Genomic DNA, 17,309 nt, shown 5'->3' with positions numbered 1-17,309 from the left:
CCTAGAGGAGAGCTGTGGAGTCTGAGCTCACTTCCTCTTCCTCCCAGCAGTCTGTTCTGTTTACTCCACCCACCTATGTTCTAAGCTATGAGCCCAAGCAGTTTGTTTATTACTTAACCAATGAAATCAACAGATTGATATATGATACTCCCACATCAATATTTTAATATAAAATACTTATCTATGAACGGAATATTATCTCCATATTGGCATCATTCACAGCAAATGTTAATGTGCTGGAATTCTTGCTCCTGAGCTGGGGAGAGGCTTCAGCCAGACTTCAGGACAAGGGGCTCTTTTCCCTTCTCATGCACCCATAATTGTCCCGACTGTCTACCGTGCCTCACTGCAAATCTGTTGGATCAAGATGAGGCTTCTTCTCACTGAGTCTATACTAAGCTGAAAGAGCAGATGTGAATCCCCTCGGCGCAGAGTGACCAGATCTTCGGCAGACTATGTTGAATTCTGTGTGACAGACGAAGCTTCCTCTGGCTCTAGGAGGCCACCAGCAATGAGCCCCAAGAATGAGATAGCTCAGAATGTGAAACAGATCATCCCAAGCCCTCCTGGCTTTTTCGCTTCAGTTGGATGATCTGACGTTGTTATTCTGATGTTATTCTGCCACCCTCATCTTTGCCAGCTGGACATCTGACAGTGTGTTACTATCCAGAATGTCACAAATGACCCATTCAAACTATGGGCATGGCTTCTGAACAGAGGGTTCTCAGGAGAAGAAATAGAAACAGCTCAGAAAGTGTTCATTGTCCCTAGCCATTACAGAAACGCAAATCAAAACAACTTTGAGATTTCATCTCACCCCAGTTAGAACGGCAAAAATCAAGAAAACAACGGACACAAATGCGGGAGAACACACGGGGAAAGGGCGCTCCTTCAGTGCTGATGGGGTTGCGAACTGGTCCCGTCCCTCTGGAAACCACCGAGAGCCTGGTCATAAATCTACCGTAGGACCCAGCTCTATTTTAGGTGTGAACCACCATAGCTGGCGCTTCCTCAGCCTTGTTTATAGAAAGTGGAAACAATCCAAATGTCCTTCAATTTAGAAATGGATAATGGGACCAAGTGCTGGTGGCGCACGCCTTTAATCCCAGCAGTTGGGAGGCAGAGACAGGTGGATCTCTGTCAATTCAGGGCCAGCCTGATCTCCAGAATGAGTTCCAGAACATCTGGGGCTACACAATGAAACTTTGTCTCAAAAAGCAAACAAACAAACAAACAAACAAAACCAAAAAGAAAATGAGATGGACAATGGAAATGTGATGCACTATGGAAGACCACTCAATTGTATAAAGAAAAATGAAATTTCAGGTAAATGGATCAAGTAAGGTAATCTATCAAGAAGCAGAAAGACAACCATCACACGTTTTCTCTTTTCTGAGGTTCCTAGCTCCAAATCGTCAGATGTGAGCTTATTACCTGGAATAACTACACAAACCAGGAAAGTAAGAAGGGGCCATTGTTGGGGTTGGGAAAAAATAGAGAGGGGAATTAGCAGGATATAAGGGAGGAAGTAGGGAAAATAGGAGAGGGCTCTAATCAGGAAGGAGAGAGGGAGATAAAACAGAAGGAGGGGATAACAGTAAGGCTATCTGAAAAAGTCATGAGAAATCATAGAATAACTATTGACATAAAATACCTATAATACATGTAAGATGTGTCTATATCTGTGTATATAGTTTAGATGAAACTTTCTCATCTGGGCTGACTATGCTTCCCTGCAAGAGTCACGGACATCTAACAAAGCCCCCACCATCCGTGCGCAGCCCTCCTCTGAGTTGTTGAACAGGGTTGTCCCAAAGACTCCAAAAACATTATAGGCTAATTTTGTTGCCCTTGGTTGCCCCCTAGAGGTAGAAGATAAGTCCCTATTGCTGAAACACCAAATTGCATTGCACTTAAAACACAAGATCCAGAGGACCCAAACTGGATCTGACTTGAAAGCCTCCCTGAGGATTACATTTCAAGATACCAGAAAGATTCCAGATTGTGGTGGTGCACACCTTTAATCCCAGCACTCGGGAGGCGGAAGCAGGTGGATCTCTGTGAGTTTGAGGCCATCCTGATCTACAGAGTGAGTTCCAGGACAGTCAAGACTGAAAGACTCTAAATGCATTTGTAAGCCCCCCTCAACCCTAAGACATTTTTCTAAAACCTTACACTCACTCTATCTTGGAAAAGGGACAGTCGCCCCCCCCCCACACACACACATACTGGACTGCTTATCCTCCTGTGTCCTTGTGAATAATCTTCAAACGTAACTCCATTTTGGGAATTGAGGCAAATACAACCCACAGATGTTGACTCACTTCCTGATGTATTAATTTAGTCACTGAACCAAAGGTCAGGATGGACCACAGATGCTCTCCCTTATCACCTGACCATGCAGTTATTCTCCTGCCCTGGAATAGACCAATCACTGTTAGTAACCCTTTGAATAAGCCAATCCAATGAGTTGGAAAACAACCTAGAGGTCCCCCCCCCCCTTGTGTCTGTGGCTGTTTGCTTTAAAAGATGGGCTGTAACAGCTATCGAGGTCCTTCATATCCCAAACCTGAAGGGCCCTGTCATGACAGAATAAAAATCCTCTTGCTTTTGCATCAATTTGTGGTTATGTGAGTGGTGTCTGGAGCAACTCCTCCCTGATGTTTGGACATCTAGTCCAACAAAGACTACACAGAGAAACCCTGTCTTGAAAAACCATAAAGAAAAAAAAGAGGGGCTGGAGAGATGGCTCAGAGGTTAAGAGCACTGGCTGCTCTTCCAGAGGTCCTGAGTTCAATTCCCAGCAGCCACATGGTGGCTCACAACCATCTGTAATGAGGTCTGGTGCCCTCTTCTGGCCTGCAGACATACATGCAGACAGATTATTGCATACATAATAAATAAATAAATAAATAAATCCACTCATCACAGAGCATATTTCTCACTATCAAATTCCCAGAATCTACAGATTAGAACTCCATACAACTTAATTCAAAGGTATTAAATACATGATATCAGAAAGCACCATGCAAGCTATGACGTCTGTGAACCACAGCCAGATACAATAGCCCTAAAGGTGCAGTAGTATGCACATGCCTTGGCGGTAACCAACAAATTGGACTTCAGTCCACTCAATAAGAGGGAAACCATGCCTGACAGTGGCCACATAGCCAGCTACCCAGGGCTCTAGCCTTGGAGTTGTGGATCTTGGAGGAGACCCTAAACCTACCACCTTACTAAGCCAGCATAACCCTAACTGTTTCTCCATGTACGCACAGGTCGGTGTAATTCTCAGCCCTCATCAAGGAAAACTCTTTGCAACAGATGGAGACCCTTACAGAAAACCCTAACAAATCAAAATGCGGAGTTGTGGAGCCCAATCCCAGTGGATGCATCTACAACATAACCTGCACCTAAGGCTCGGGGGTCACGGAGGAAGTGGGGTGGTGGCACAAAGACTGTAAGAGCTAGAGGGATAGGACATTTACTGTGAGATTCTGTCTCCTAGAAATGTCAGAGAAGCGACACCCAGGACCCCTCACCAACATGGTTGTCTGGACACAAGGATGACACCAAGAGACATGCTAACGTAGAAGGGGGTGCTCACAGGCACCCAACCCTAGAAAACTAAGGAATGATGGGAGGAGAAACAGGCCTTTCCAGAGAAGAGGACACTGGTTATCCAACACAAATCACCTCTGAGACCATACACATGAGGAATGTTATACAGATGGAGCAGGGATAGTTATTAGAGTATCGTATATTAAATATAATGGAATATAATAATATGTGGAATATATTATATATGGGATATATATATATATATATTACACCAGTTAAAATAAAGGTGAATTTGAGAAAGAGTAAAGAATTTGAAGAAGTACATGGGAGGAATTGGAGGGAGATAATATATTATATTATAATCTCAGCATGTATAAAAGACTCGGAAAGTTCTAAAGGGAGGGTTTTAAGTCTCAAGACGTCCTAAATAGAAACACTCTATACAAAGAGGGACTCCTTAAGACTCAGTAAGTAAACAGGTCACCAGCCTCAGGGACCACTCTCTCATTCCCCAAGGTCACATGAACAGTAAGGGGTGGCGAAGAGGACCTTCCATCCTGTCCATTTGCTTACGGGTCCTGCAGGGAGCTCCAGGCTTCAGTTTGTCACTGTGCTGGGGTGGACTTTGGTGATGCAGTTGTCCTGTTCCTGTAAGGGAACCCTTGCCCGTGGTCCTGTGAGTGATACTAATAAACTCTTCAGTTCACCAAGGTGGGCTTTGGCGGTATTGACTTTGGTCTGTTGTTGGTTCCCTATCTGACACTAGATGTTTGCTCATGTCTCCCCAGGAACAGAGTCACATAATACCTTATCTCAAAATAAAAGGTATAGGGGCCTGGGGGAGGCTGGATGTGGCTCAGAGGTCGAACGCTTGTCTAGCATGCACCAGCTCCTACAGTCAACCCTCAGTTCTGAGAAGAAAAAATTACCACTAATGCCCTCTTTACATTTTCCAAGTTGTAAAATGTCGACAATAACTCACTTGTTAAACAAACACTCATTGCACATTTGCAATGCCATACATATTATCTTATTGAAATTTCAGACTTTGACAGCAACTCTTTAAGGTAGCTCTTATTAATCTCCATTTTGCTGAGAGGGCACTGAGGCTCAGAGGGGCAGTGAACTCCCCTGTAGATCACGGGAGAGTCGCAGAGACTGGTGTGTGCCACATTGTCAGGGCTCTTCCAGTCTTTACAGTCGGGCTTCCTGCTGGTGACAGTTTTGCAGGATCTGACCATGCCATCCGCTAGGTCTAACGCCACACTTTAGGCCCCCTCAGCACTTACCTCAAAAGTAGACAAGGAAGGAGTGGATGCTTCCTGAGCTGATGGGAAGGTCTCAGCTGTACAGAAAGCAATACTGAGAGAATGAAGTAACTTGTGCTTTTTCTTGTTTTCCTTTTGCTTTTTGTTTTTGTGGTGTTAGGGTTTCAAGGCCTTGTGCATGAGCCATCCTCAGTCCTTGTTTCCCTGACCCAGAAGGTCTCCCTAAATAGTCCCAACTGGCCTTGAACTCCAATCTCACACTCCCAAATTCTGGAGTAACAGACCTGTGTCCCATGCGCAACAACCACAATACCACCGACAACTTCTTTTTCTCTTTCTCTTCCTTCTTCATTGAATTTGCTGTGTAGCAAAACATGACCTTGAACTCTTGAATTCACTTCCAGAGAGCTGGACTTCCAGGTGTGTCCACTTCCAGAGAGCTAGAATTCCAGGTGTGTCAACCTCCAGAGAGTTGGAATTCCAAGGGTGTCCACCACACCCAATGAGTGGTCCACTCAGAACCCAGAGTTTCATGAATGTTAGGCAGGTTTTAGTGTCAATTTGCCACAAATTAGAATCCCTGGAGTAGGAAGCCTTATTTGAAGTTTTGTCCCCAGTCAGCCTGAGAGACTGCAGGACTAGGAAGCTACATTGGCTCTTGTCCAGAACTTTTCTTAGCTGTCTCAGGCTCTGTGTTTGAGTATTTGAGCCCAACATTGGACACCAGCTCACACAAAAAAAAATGACACAGAGACTTATTATTAATTATGAAAGCTCAATCTATAGCTTATCCCACTAGCTCTTATAACTTAAATTAACCCATTCCTATTCATCTATGTGTTATCTCTCCTCATGCATGTCTATTCCCTCTGTATTCACTGGAGACCCTACCTTTCTTCTTCCCAGAGCTCTCTCTGACCATAAGTCTCTGCTTTAACTCCTGCCTACCTATTGGTCATTTATCTTTCTATTGAACCAATCACAGTGACATATCATTACAGAGTGTAATCAAATATTTCACAACATTAGGTAGCAACCAGTAGATAGACCTTTGTCCCACCAGCCAGTTCCCAAATAACCACTTAGAGATTTATTAATAATTATAATTTCTTGGCTGATATCTTGGGCTTGTTACTAAGTAGGTCTTACAACTTAAATTGACCCATATTTCTTATCTATGCTCTACCATATGGTGGTACCTTTTTTCAGCACAGCATGTTCATCTCCAGCTTCCTCTGCATTTGGCTGGGGACTCCACCCTCTTCGTCCCCATGCTCTATTTTTGTCTGTAAGTCCTGCCTAACCTCTGCCTGCCTATCTATTAGCCATTTAGCCCTTTACTAAACCAATGAGAGCAACAAATATTCATGGTGTCCAAAAAATTTTTCCACAGCGTTTCTCCCTCTTTGTCTAATTTAAAAGAAAGGTTTTAACTCTAACATAGTAAAATTATATACAACGAAGCTATTGTCAACTAAGAACTATAGTTAGAATATCCAGTTCACTTAATTTGGCAAATATAGAGAATATAATCTATTATCTATCTTATCATTGTGAGTCTATTTTATACCTAATTTACTTTTTATCATAACTAAGGAAAACTACAAATTTAACTATTTATTCTTTAACTCAATCAAAGACCCCAGAAGGATGTACTATTACCTAAGGACAGGGACATCTGGCTGCCTAGACAAACACCCAAATTTCCTCTGTAATGTTGGGGCAGTCATCTTTGGCCTATAGGCCTAGTATATCTAACCAACATTTCTGAGAAGCAGGGATTTTTGAAGGGCTATCCTACCTTGTCTTGGCAAAGCTTGCAGCCACTTTCTTTTGCTCCTTGCTTGTCCAGTTTGAACAGTATACTGTCAGCAATTGAAGCAAGGGCAGTTTCTTTGCCCAGTGGCTAGATTTTGTCAAAGAGAAAGCAAAGTTCATATGGGGTTTCTTTGATGTCTATCATCTTCTCTGAAGTAAATTGGTGCTGCCAAGGGCAGAGGTGTCCCATTATCAGGAAAACCTTATGTTGTTAAAACATTTTAAATGTCATATTCTTTAGGTATTTGAAGTGTTTGAAGACCACTTATCTACATAAATATGTCCATTTAACCTTAAAACATACCTAAAATGACTACAACTTTGATTATTATAGATAATTAGCTACTAACCTGTATTTCTTAATTGTGCTTTTTTTTTTTTTTTGGTTTTTCGAGACAGGGTTTCTCTGTGGTTTTGGAGCCTGTCCTGGAACTAGCTCTTGTAGACCAGGCTGGTCTCGAACTCACAGAGATCCACCTGCCTCTGCCTCCCGAGTGCTGGGATTAAAGGCGTGCGCCACCACCGCCCGGCCAATTGTGCATTTTTAAATGAACCACATAAGCATAATACTCCAAACAAGAGTAGAAACAGACATACACTGTAACAAAAATAACTTTAATTTTTTTATCAATAAGCCAAAATCCATACCAATGTAAAATATTTTGAGATTAGTAGTTGTTTTGGAATAAAGTAGATTCAATAATGTACCTTTTATCTTATCATTTCTGTATTATATATCCCTTTTTTCTTTTAGAAAGAGATCTTTAAATTTAATTCTGTTTGGATTTTTTTTCTGACTGTAATCAATAGTGATTTGTAACCAAGTCCCACCCCATGAAAACAAACATCCATAACCCATATTTTGGGAATGTGGGTATTGTTTTCTATAGACTGCTTCTTGTTGTTTGGGGGTACTGGCATCTTTGGGGAAACTCTGAGAAAGTCAGGGTAATAGTTAAGTCTTGGCTGGAGTATTCTGCGAGGCTGGATCATCTCAGACAGCAGCCTTGAAGCTGTTCTAGATGGAGAACTCTGAGGAAACTGCACCAGAGGTGTTCTTACATGATGGATCACCTGGTCCATCTGTTTTTATTAGTGTTGGGTCCCATGGCTCTGAAAATACATAAAGTTTCAAAGGTAGCATACATATCTGTATTAATAAAAGTATAGACTGTGTGTTTTACACGTCAGCCAAAGATGACTTTTTGTTTTATGTTTGAATAGGTAAAATATGTTACATGTCTTGTAGTTTTCCTAGGTTTATTTCTTTGTATCTGTAGCCAGGATATTCAGGGGACCTTCCTCCATCAAACCTGATCATCTTTAACCTTGAATAAATCCACAGTCTTTCATTTTCTATGGGAACAAAGCAACACATTTTTTGAGTTCCATTTTGACGTCAAGATGTTTCTAAATTAGTTAAGTTGGCTTAATATAGCAACCTTTACAATCCAATGTCTCTTCGCAGCTATCACTCGTCCATCAATAATCACAAAATCCCAAGACGAGACAATAACTTACAGGGTCTAGACTTCCCATGTATTTCTATCTTTACGTGGCTTTTTTATATTACTTTACTACTTTTTAAAAGACTTTATTATTCTTAAACTAATATTTTTATGAATGTCTACACCCTTTCTCCTTTCCTCCTCAAGCCTATGTATATTTAAAAAAGATTTATTTATTTATTATGCATACAGTGTTCTGCTTGCGTGAATGTCTGCAGTGCAGGCCTGGAAAGGAACCTGGGAACACACTATTGATGGTTGTGAGCCACCCTTGGTTGCTGGAAATTGAACTCAGGACCTCTTTAAGAGCAATCAGTGCTCTTAACCTCTGAGCCATCTTTCCAGCCCCTCCAATGTACATTTTAAAATGCACTGTGACCCATTTAGAGGTTTCTTCCATTTGGATCTGTCTTTACTGTGTTGTTCTCAGGTTGCAATAGGTGAATCTTAGATTGCTATGTCAGCTGTAAAATGCAGCTCAGCTTAGTACATGGCTCTAGTACATGGCACCTGCAGGCAGCTGTCAGGAGACACATCTCTGTACTGAGACTAGGAAGCCATATTTGGATCCATTGTTGTGTGTTTGGAACCTTTTCTTAGCCTTTCTAGGGTTTTACATGGGTACATGTTACCCCACTTTGGGCGCCATTTGTAGCAGACTTTTCTGTTCCACCATCCACCTCACAAATAACTAACTACATGGAGACTTATTATTAATTATAAATGCTTGGTCAAAAGCTTAGGTTTGTAACTAACTAGCTCACACAACTTAAATTAATCCATATTTCTTATCTATGCTCTACCACATAGTGGTGTCTTTTTTTCAACATGGCATTTCATCTCCTGCTTCCTCTGCATCTGTCTGATGACTCTGTCTTCCTTCTTCCCAGCAGTCTCTCAATCTGGCTTTTCTGCCTAACCTCTGCCTGCCTAGCTTCCGACACCCTCACACAGACGCACATGCAGGCAAAACACCGATGGAAATTAAATAAATAAATGAATAACAACTAAGCGTACAGAGACCTGTTTGTTTGCTCTTTTAAAACAAGGTGCACAACACATTTTCACAGTGTACAAAATGATTATTCTACAGCAGGAATCACTTTGGACTTAGTAACACATATGTACATCAGAGGATGGGAAATAAATCAAACTAAAATTCAAAGGCCTTCTACCTCAGAGAAATTTCCAGGTCCCAGTGGTGTGGAGTATGCATGTAGGGATATTCTTTCTAAGGTGAAGGATAACCTACTTCACCTGGCTCCTCTCACCACCAAGAAAGAAGCACAACACTTAGTCAGCCCATTTGTATTCTGGAGATAGCACATTCTTCACTTGGATATGCTATTCCAGTGCATATACCATATACTAGCAGCTTTGAGTGGGACCTGGGAACAGAAGGTTCTTTGCTAGGTCTGAAAGGCTGTGCAGGCTGCTCTACCACTTGGGCCATATGATGTGGCAGACCCAATGGTATTTGAGGTGTCAGTGGCAGATAGGGATGCTGTTTGGAGCCTTTGGCAGGCTACCATAGGTGAACCACAGAGGAGATGTTTGGAATTTTGAAGAAAGGCTCTACTGCCATCTGTAGACAGAAGTTTTTGTTACACCTGGTCCTGCAGCCATTCAATTCCCCCCAAAAAACCACACAGAGGCTTATATTAATTACAGATTGTTTCATTAAACCAATCAGTGTTTTATTAAATAAATACAAGTGACAAATCTTTACAGTGTGCAAAAGCATTATCCCACAGCACTCTCCCTTTTCCCTTTTCAAAACAAGACCCTGAATCTAATCTACTTTGTTTAGCTTTTTTCCTGACCATTATCCATGACAACTTGTAACCAACACACTAAACAAAGACAAAAATCCATAATCTGTTTTTGGAAATGTGGGCATAGTTTTCTAGGCTACTTCCTGCTGATTGGGGGCACTGATAATCTTATGGGAACCCAAAGAAAACAATCAAGTCCTGACTGGAGTATTCTGTGAGGCTGGATCATCTCAGCCAGCAGCCTTGAATCTGTGCTGGATGCAGAATGTGGAAGAAACTACAACAGAGGTGCTCTGAAACATTGGATCATCTGGGCCATTTTCTACCATTGAAAAATTTTTCAGGGGATCTTCCTCAATCAAACCTTCTTTTTCTTAACCAAGAATATCCACAGCCACTCATTTCCTGTGGAAACAAAAACAAAACCTCTTCTCCAAAATAACATATCTTTTGACTTAAATTTTGAAGTCAAGGCATTTTCAAAATATATAGGTTGGATTAATCCAGCAGCATTTATAATAAAGTGTTTTTTAGCAGCTGTTGCTCCTTCCTCAGCAATCAAACAATTCAAAGACAACACAATAACATTCAGTATCCAGACTCTGCGTATTTTCCATCTTTTTTTTTTTTGAATTTTCGAGACAGGGTTTCTCTGTAGCTTTTTGGTTCCTGTCCTGGAACTAGCTCTTGTAGACCAGGCTGGCCTCGAACTCACAGAGATCCACCTGCCTCTGCCTCCCGAGTGCTGGGATTAAAGGCGTGCGCCACCACCGCCTGGCCATATTTTCCATCTTTATGTGGCTCTTTTTCTTACTCTATTTCTTTTATTTTTTAATTTTATTTTGAGACAGATTTTCTCTATGTATCTTTGACTGTCCTAGAATTCACTCCGTAGACCAGGCTGGCCTCAAATTCACAGAGATCCGCCTGCCTCTGCCTCCCAAATCCTGGGATTAAAGGCACCACCATGCCCAACTACTCTACTTTTTTTTTTTAGGACTTTATCTGTCCTTTTTCTTTTCTCTCCTAAGCCTACATATATTTTTAAACACATTGTAAACCATTTAGAGGATTTTTTTGTTCATCTGAATCTGTCTTTACTGTGTATCTCTATCTTTTTCTGAGAATTTGAGTCTTAAATCTGCTAAGCAGAATGACTAGGATTAAAGCTGCGGTGTTGGTTGCTGGATCCATCCCTATTCCATAGCTTTCTGAGAATCTACTTTCATGACAGAGGTAGTAGCAGGAGCCATGTTTATTTCCACAACTCTGTGGAGTTTTAAAGTCCCTGCCCTCATCAAGAAGCATGCTGTTGGCTGCTCATAAACACCATTTAAATGTTTGGTGGCAGATCCTCTTAAAAGAGCTGCAAGGATTTTGAGGCTAAAGCTGAGTCAGAAAGCCTCTCTAAAAGGAGCCGTACCTCTTCTTTTCTCTAGCAAACAGTGCCTACTGGAGAAAAGACAATTACCAAGAAGCTGTGCTTGACTCTGTTCTTGTCTGTCTAGAATCCTTATTTTTTTAAAGATTTATTTATTTATTATGTATACAGGATTCTGCCTGCATGTATGCCTGCAGGCCAGAAAATGGTATCAGATCTCATTACAGATGGTTGTTGGTAATTTAACTTAGGACCTCTGGAAGGGCAATCAGTGCTCTTAACCTCTGAGCCATCTCTCCAGTCCTAGAATCCTTATTTTTAAAGCTTTCTCAGGCTTTATGTAGAAATTCTTGCCAAATGTTTGGGTATCATTTGCAGATGGAAGTTTCTGTCCTGACGAGTCCCACAGTGTTCAGTCCCAAAGAAAGTCCCAAGTGTCCAGCCACAGAACCATGAAATTTTGTGTTGGGGGCAGTGTTTCAAGACAGGGTTTCTCTGTGTAGTCCTGGCTGTCCTGGAACTCACTCTGTAGACCAAGCTGATCTCAAACTCAGACATCCTCCTGCCTCTGCCTCTGCCTCTGCCTCCTAAGTGCCAGCGTTAAAGGTGTGCACTACCGCTGACCAGCCCAGAACTTTGAATTGTAATGTGACCAGCTATAGAACTGTGGATTGTCACTGACACATTTTTATCTTATTTGTGAAGAATATGCTTAAATATACATCTAGTAGATATGTGTGGTTTTATTTAATGTCTTAGTTAGGGTTTCCATTGCTGTGAGGAGATAACATGACCACAGCAAAAAAGGAAAACATTTAATTGGGTCTGGTTCAGAGGTTTAAGTCCTTTGTCATCATGGTGGGAAACATGGCGGCACACAGGCATAGATGCTGCTGGAAAGGTAGCTGAGAGTGCTTCATCTGGATTCTAAAGTATGCTTTCTTGTTAGACTTCCTTTGGACCACCAGCTCACAAATAATGACATGGAGACTTATTACTAATCATGAAAACTTGGCCTTTAGCTTAGGCTTGTTCGCAACTGGCTCTTACAACTCAAATTAACCAGTTTCTATTCATCTACATTCTGCCCCGTGGCTTTTATTTCTCTCCCATTCTGTGCATCCAATTTGCTCCAAGATTCACTGGCATCTCTCTTCTGCACCTAGATCCTAACCCTCTGACTTCCTCTCTCTTCCTAGAAATCCTGCCTGTTCTCTCCTGCCTAGCTATTGGCCATTCAGCTCTTTATTAAATCAATCACAATGACACATCCTCACACAATGTAAACAAACACAGGATATCTCAGGTGTACCACAGACCCAGCACTTGGCTCTGTGGCCTTGGGACTGATGAGCAAAAACACAGCCCTTCAAAGCCAGGTGGGGGGTGAGGAGTGAGGGGTGGGTATTGTTGAGTTCTTAGTATCCAAAAGTTGAGTTCTCAGGATCTGAAACACAGCTCCTGTGTAGCAGGCTTTCTTGGACCACCAATCAGCTCCCAAATCAAGACACAGATGTATTATTAGTTATGAACGCTTGGCCTTAGCTTTTGCTTGTCCCACCAGTTTATAAAACTTATTTCAACCTGTTTCTCTTCATCTATGCTTTGCCTTGGGGCTTTTTACCTTTCTTTAATTTGTATATCCTACTCTGTGTCTGGCTGATGGCTGCCTGACTGGCTGGCCCTGGGCATCTTCCTCTCTTTCTCCCTTACTCTCTCTCTCTCTTCCTCATTCTTCAGAGCCTAGATTCCTGCTCCTCTTTATTCTCTCTGTCTGACAGTCCTGCCTATCCCTCTACTGCCTTGCTATTGGCCATTTAGCTTTTTATTAAACTAATCATGTGCCTTAGGCAGGCAAGGTAAAGCAGCAACATATCTTTACATAGTTAAACAAATGCAGCATTAACAATTACAACACATCACCTTTACATAGTCAAAATAATATTCTGTTGCAAATGTAACACACCTTTACACATTAAAGTTATATTCCACAACACTCCTGGTTAAAGGTCCTGGCCTTGCCAAGCATGCTCTGGGTTCCACATAAGGAACTAAGTTTCTTTTCCATACAGCAGGGCTTCAGGGAAAGTCCAGGACCTGCCTAAATCTCAACAGTAGGAAGATTTAGATGCTGGTCATTGGAGCTGTAAGATTTGGTGTTTTCTCTGATTAATCTGATTGTGCTTTCCTATGGTTGTTTATTTGCTATGATGTTTACTTGGCACAATAACACAGTAAATGTAACTTGCTATGATAATCATATGAGTTTACAATGAAGACGTTTGAGACTGTCCTTTTGGTTTTTGGTGGGGGGGTTTGCTTTGTTTCTGCATTTGTTTTGTTTTGAGACAAAGTTTACTTGCTGGTGTTCTGGGTTACAAGGGACAAGAGAGACACTGCAGGACGTGACAGGCTTAGCAAGAGCAGCAAGGGAACCAACCTCTAACGGTCTAACTGCCTTGTGGCCTCCAAGTTCTCTTTTGTTGATTGTTACACAAAAGACATTTTAGCAAGTCAATTCCCGAATACCAGAATCTCTTATCTGATCCAGGGATTGTCTGAAGCAAGCACAGCCATCATAAGAATTCCAGGTTTGCCAGGAATGTCTTATGACTGAGGTCATCCTAAGGTTCTGAAGTTCCCAAGGAAAAGCAACCCTATAAATCTCAGATAATGAGCACTGATTATATGCAAGAGATTACTTCAAGGCCTACACGGCCCTCACTCCAGAGTAAATGACAGGTGCAACGGCCCTTCTAGTTTTTCCTTTATATTTATTTATGTGGCCCTGGCTGTCCTGGAACTCACTCTGTAGAAAGGCTGGCCTCAGACTCAGAGATCCACCTGACTCTGCCTCCCGAGTCTTAGAATTAAAGTCATACATCACCATACCTAGCTGGGATTTGAGACTTTTAAATATTTGAATTTTTAAGGATTTTGAGTGACATTTTAAAGTGGATTATGTTTATAGTATGAAAAAACAAACAAACATGAGACTTAGAGGATAAGGTTACAGTTCTTAAAATTGATTTTTATTACTTTGAAAATATTTATTTATTTGAGCTGGAAAGATGGCTCAATGGTTAAGAACGTTAACTGCTCTTTCAGAAGGTCCAGATTCAATTCCCAGCACTCACATTTGATGGTAGCAACTGTCCTAATTCCAGTTGCAAGGGATCCAAAGTCCTCTTCTGCCCTCTATGGGAATAGATAAGGGAAAAACACTCACACACATAAAGGAAAATTCTTTCAACTTGTGTGCATCTTAGCATCATTCCTATTTTTTTTTTTAAATTGCATACATCCTTAATCCCAGCAATTGGGAGGCCAAGGCAGGGGGATCTCAGTGAGTTTGAGGCCATCTTGGACTGCATAGTGAGTTCCAGGCCAACCAGAGTTACATGTTGAGACCCTGTCTCAAGGAACAAAATATATATTTATATATGTATTGTATAGGCATATGTGTCTGCTGCAAAATATTTGTGTTGTAGAATATTTATTTACATTGTAAAGCTGTGTCTTTGTCAAGGTGCTTTCTGATTGATTTAATAAAGAGCTGAATGATCAATACCTAGGCAGGAGGTATAGGAAGAACTTCCAGGCACAGAGAGAGGGGAAGAGGAATCTAGGCACACAGGATACACCAGGAAATGCAGAACAAGTCAGAGGTACAGAATGACAGAAAGGTAAAAAGCCATGTGGAAGAACATAGATTTTAAAAATGGGTTAATTTAAGATATAAAAGATAGTTAGGAATAAGCCTAAACTATATTGTAGGGGCCAGATTATACAGGCCAATATTCCTAATTGTGTGACAGTCAGAATTCTGAGCAACCTGGCAAGGCACAATTTGCACCTGCCACACAGATGCCTAGCCTTTGTTAGTGAGACAGCCTGATGTCATCCTAAGCAAGTGGTCAGGATATGTTAATGTCGTTCTGTTCCTTCTATTGTAATTTAGGAGGTCACCTGGGGAAGAGGTGTTTTTCAGTCCATGTCACAGAGCAGGCATAGATAGGAAGACCTAAGTCATTCTCCCCACTACCTAGGAGACAGAATGCTAATGAACTTCCCCCTCAGTTTATGTTTTGATATAAAAGCTGTTTGGAGAATAAACACAGGTGATTTTTCAGGATGTGAATTCAGGATTTCATGAAGGATCCCTGAAAACTCAATACAGTCATGTGAGTTGTGTTTTCATTCTCACACCTCCACTCCGGTACGAGAAATAATCTAGATCCAGTCTGGTCCCGGGCCCTGACACTATAGTCCGAACTTTCATAATTAATATAAGTCTCCGTGTCATTATTTAGGAGCTGGCTGGTTGGATAGCGACAGACTGGTTGGTTACATATTTGATGACACTGTATGAAGATGTCTGTTTTACCTCACCTGCCTAAGGCACCTTCTGATTGGTTTAATAAAGAGCTGAATGGCCAATAGCTAGGCAGGAGAGGATAGGCAGGAAAAGAGAAGAACTCAGGGGAAGGATCTGAAAGGCAGGGGATTCACCAGCCAGACTCAGAGGAGGTCGGACATACAGTCCTGATAAGAGGTAATGAGCCACATGGCAGAACATAGATTAATATTGTTGTAATAGGAGCGGCAGGGCTGAGTCCCCAGCACCCCAGCCGCCTGGCTAGCTTATGCCCCAAAATAACCACACACAAACTGTATTCTTTTACACACTGCTTGGCCCATTGTATCTAGCCCTTACTGGCTAATTCTGATATCCCGATCAACCCATCTCTAATAAACTGTGTAGCACCGGTCTTATCGGGAAAGATTCAGCATGTCTGACCTGGCGGCTTGCTTCATCGCTTGCGTCTGCCCGGGAGAGGGGAGCATGGCGTCTCTGAGCTCACTTCCTCTTCCTCCCAGCATTCTGTTCTGTTTACTCCTCCCACCTATGTTTTAACCTATGAGGCCAAGCAGTTTCTTTATTATTTAACCAATGACCTTCCTCCATCATAATATGCTGTGGAACAATCTGTACACTGTAAATATGTATTACTCTCACTGACTAATAAAGAGCTGACTGGCCTATAGCTAGCTGGGCAGGAGAAATTGCACAGGAAAGCCAGACTAGGAGAATTCTGGGAAGAAGGGCAGAGTCAGAAGAATCGCTAGGAAACTCAGAGGGAGCAAGACATGCTGGAGGACAGGTAAAGCCTTGACCCACATGGCAGCACACAGATTAATTGAAATGGGTTAATTTATATTGTAAGAGCTAGTTAGCACTAAGTCTGAGCTATCAGTTGAACATTTATAATTAAGTATCTGTGTTGCATATTTGGGAACTGGCAGGCGGGAAAGAAAAGTCTGACCACATTAATATAAATGGGTTAATTCAAGTTTTAAGAACCAGTTGGGAACAATCCTAAATTAAGGTCAAGCTTTCATGCTTAATAAGAAGTCTCTGTGTCATTATTTGGGAGTTGACGGTCTACAGAACGACCTGCTACGTGCCTACATAAGGCTACGATTCTCAAAATGTTGTATACGTGTCAAACTGACAAGGGTAAATTACTATGGTTGGTTTGAGTGTCAACCTGCACAAATTACAACCACCTGCTTAGGGAGCCGCACCTGAAGAACCATTCTGACTGACCTGAGAAGGCACTCATTGTGGGTGGCACCTCCTGGTAGGGACCAAGATAGAAAGGCATGGAACAGACTTTCCTTTGGGCCACCAACCAGCTCCCAAACCATGACACAGAGCCATATTATTAGTTCTGAATGCTTGGCCTTAGCTTATGTTTGTGCCACTAGCTCTTCTGTTTCTCTTCATTTATATTCTGCCTCGGAGATGTTTACCGTCCTTTCATCCTGTAAGTCCTACTCCAGGTCTTGCTGCCTGACAGCTGCTGGGCTGGCTGGCCCCACGAGTCTCCCTTCTTTCTCCTTCTCTACTCTTCTCTCCTACTGGTGAAAGAATTGCCAGCCAAAGTTAGGGAGGGATTAGCCAAAACAAAGAGAGAATGTGAGCAAGTTCAAG

This window comes from Microtus oregoni, unplaced genomic scaffold (genome assembly GCF_018167655.1).
Source record: "Microtus oregoni isolate MIOR12 unplaced genomic scaffold, Mior012 000016F_ref0000370, whole genome shotgun sequence".
In the NCBI taxonomy this organism is placed as follows: domain Eukaryota; kingdom Metazoa; phylum Chordata; class Mammalia; order Rodentia; family Cricetidae; genus Microtus; species Microtus oregoni.
The sequence above is the reverse complement of the archived record's forward strand: the minus strand, read 5'-3'. Positions refer to the sequence as shown.